Below are 3438 nucleotides of genomic sequence, written 5' to 3'. Positions count from 1 at the left end.
TGTGTAGTCTGCCCACGCATAACAGAAGCCCTTCCCCTTCACGCAGCCTGCTCTAGAAATCCGTTGGGGAAGCCAAATAATTTGCCGAACGCTGTACAGGTTTTGATAAATGCCATATGTTTGTACGTAAGTGCTATCAAGTCACAACCCACTTAAGGTGACCCCAGCAAGGGGCCTTCAAGGCAAGTGAGAATCAGAGGTGGTTTCCTGTTGCCTCCCTCTGCAGAGTCTTCCTTTATGGTCTCCCTTCCAAGTACTGCTTAACGTCTGGTCTACTAGACCTTCAGTCCTGGTTCAACCCTGTCCCCGAACTTAGATTCTACACTGCACTCGAGTTCACCCCTGTAATTATCTCGTGGTATTTTTTTTTTCCACATTACACTGAGGTCACCCCAGTTTTGTTCCACACTAGTCCCAAGATAAACGGATGCCGTTATAACCAGGGATAAATGTGTTGGGTGATAGTGAGATGTTGAAAAAATGGTATTTAGCAGAGATAAGATAGTCCAGCAGAGCCAGAGTAAGATAATTCAGACTGAGAGTCCATGTGTGATTAAAATATAAAGTTTTTACTAAATTCTAGCATGGGAAGGGTAACTGGGATGAAAATGACAACGGAGCATAATCGGCTACATCCTTACTCTACAAAGACAAACCTAGAAGAGCGAGAGTATGGCTACTCTTCTTCTTCTTCAGAACACCAAACAAAGACAGGAAGAGAAGCCATAAAATGGTAATACACCTTGACACTTTAGTCCCAATCAAATCCCTAGATCAGGAAGAAAAATCCCGGGCATTCTACAGCTAAAGAACATTGGTTACATGAGAAACATGTGACTTCCTGTGAGTAACATAAATAAACATTTGACCCCAGATAGACTGAGTGTTTTCAACTTGTAATACCCAACAAAATGCAAGGTATTGTGTCACGAGTTGAACTCTGATAAAAGCAGGGATGGGATCCCAGTGTGGAAAGGACCAAGGTTGGGCCATTCCATGCTGCCTTCCTTCCGATAAATGCCACGCAGACGGCTTAACAGTGATGTAAGACCAGGGCCCTGACACCACACACACCATAAGTACTCATCTTTGCTTCCCCCTGCAAATTCAATTAGGATTTGAGATCAGACAGAGTTGTGGGTTGAATCCTAATTGGATCCAGGGCCAGGAATCTGTCACTGGACACACAGCCCCCTCCTGACTGACAATCTCATCCACGGCTGAATCGGTTGACTTATCACTAAATAGGCTGATTACTCTGTTTGGCTAATGAATGCCAACAGAACATCAAGGCCATCCTCCTGCCAAGAGTAAACCTTTTAAAATCCCACCGATTTCACTGGGAGGCATTTGAACACGTTCTTCACTCTCCCATTCAAATGAAACAATCTTAGAAGTCTTTCTGGCTGGAGAGCATTCTACATTTGTTTTTTCTATCAGTGCAAGAAGAGAAACGTATTTCCAGGGATGGAAAGAGCAGCAGCAGTGCGCTCACTGTCAACAGTCATGTCCAATTCCTCCGAATAGAAGCATAAAACAGGACGTAATTGAAGATGTGCTCATTCCCGTGGAGGAGTCGCGGTGGCTCAGAGGTTAAGACGCAGAGCTGCAGACCGGAAAGTGTGTAGTTCGGCAGTTCGAGACCCGAGTGCTGCATGACGGGGTGAGCTCCTGACTCTGGCCCCAGCTCCTGCCAACCTAGCAGTTCGAAAGCAAGAAAACGCAAGTAGATATATAGATACCGCCTTGGTGGGAAGGTAACAGCATTCTGTGCACCTCTGTGTTTAGTCATGCCGGCCACATGACCACGGAAACGTCTTCGAACAGCGCTGGCCCTTTAACTTGGAAACGGAGATGAGCACCACCCCCTAGAGACGGATTCGACTGGCTCTCGAGCAAAGGGAAACCTTTACCTTTACATTCCTATGAGCCCTTAGATCGAGGGGTAAACCACTGTTCTACTCCCCTCCATGGAGGTTAGGGCTGCAAGGAAGACATGAGCCCAGGCCTGTAGGAGGGTTTCGTGTCTTGTGGGGCAGAAATGTTTCTGGTGGGTCTGCCATTATTTTTATGTCAGCTCCAATCTGCCCTCAAGCCCGACCACTGGTGGCCACCCGTCTCCCTCCCCTCCCGCAAGGTTTAAATGGCCCTTCAGCTGATCGGAGGGGAAGGAGAGGGGCGTGCGCCATCCCCCCACTTCTTCTCAAAAGCATTCTTCTCAAAAGCATTCTTCTCTAAAGAATCTTCTAACAAAAAAAATCTTGTGGGGCTGTCCACAATAGCCCCACTATAGCTATGGGCCAGCATGAGCCATAGAGCCAAACGAAACATGACTGGTTCTAAACAGTGTGGTCTGGGAGTGCTTGGAATGGCACCCCTGAAGGAGGAAGGAAACCTCCCCCCCCCAAGCCATTTTCCTGTGCAAAAACCCACACTGGGGGAGGGGAGATTTCACCAATTGTCCGGCTCCATATGGAGCAACTGTGCATGTGGAGTAGCAAAACTGAGGAAATAACTCCCCCCGGCGTGGTTGTTGTGCAGGAAAATGACTTGATGGGGGCCAAGAGCCCTTCCTTCCCCCCATGCTGCCATTCCAACCCAGTCTGGGCTCTCTTTTATTTTTAGAACCTGTTCCCAGCAGGTGCTGTGTGGCTGTGGAAGGCACAAGTTCCCAATGTGTTAAAAAAGTAGTGCCATACTAGAGAAGGGAGAAGGAGACTGGATTTGTACCCCGCCCTTCACTACCCGAAGGAGTCTCAGAGCGGCTTACAAACTCCTTTCCCTTCCTCCCCCCACAACAGACACCCAGTGAGGTAGGTGGGGCTGAGAGAGCTCTCTCGAGGACTGCCCTTGAGAGAACAGCTCTGAAAGAACTTGTGACTGACCCAAAGTCACACCAGCAGCTGCATGTAGAGGGGGGGGAATCAAGCCCGTTTCTCCCAGATTAGAGTCCACGCTCCTAACCACTCCACCAAACTAGGGTCTTCAGCCAGGATTTCCTTCATTACATCAACTGGTTGCCTCTCTGGCCATCAGTGGGCTATTGCAGGATAGTAGCCCAGCTTGAATGGCCCAAGCTAGCCTGATCTCGTCAGATCACAGAAGCTAAGCAGGCTTTATTTATTTATTTATTTATCTATACATCTAATAGTGAAGGCGCCCCCTGCGTGTGGATATCTAAATCTGCACATTGGGGGCACCTGGGGGGCAGGGAGATTTTCCTCCACAGTCCTTTTGCAGTCTCCAAGTGTGCAAAAAAATCTAAAAGGTTTTAAAAACTGTACGGGGGATATTTAAATCCCCCCAAAAGTAAGAGCATTCCCTGCGCATGCGCAGACAACGCTCTGGGAACTCTGTGGTGGCGGGTGGCTGGGAGGTGCTCAGGCATCGCCACCGGTTCCTGCGGGGGGGGGGAACCGTCGGGGGGAGATCGTCGGG

This window comes from Gekko japonicus, unplaced genomic scaffold (genome assembly GCF_001447785.1).
Source record: "Gekko japonicus isolate JY-2015 unplaced genomic scaffold, Gekko_japonicus_V1.1 scaffold56, whole genome shotgun sequence".
Taxonomy (NCBI): domain Eukaryota; kingdom Metazoa; phylum Chordata; class Lepidosauria; order Squamata; family Gekkonidae; genus Gekko; species Gekko japonicus.
Note: the sequence above shows the minus strand (reverse complement) of the source record.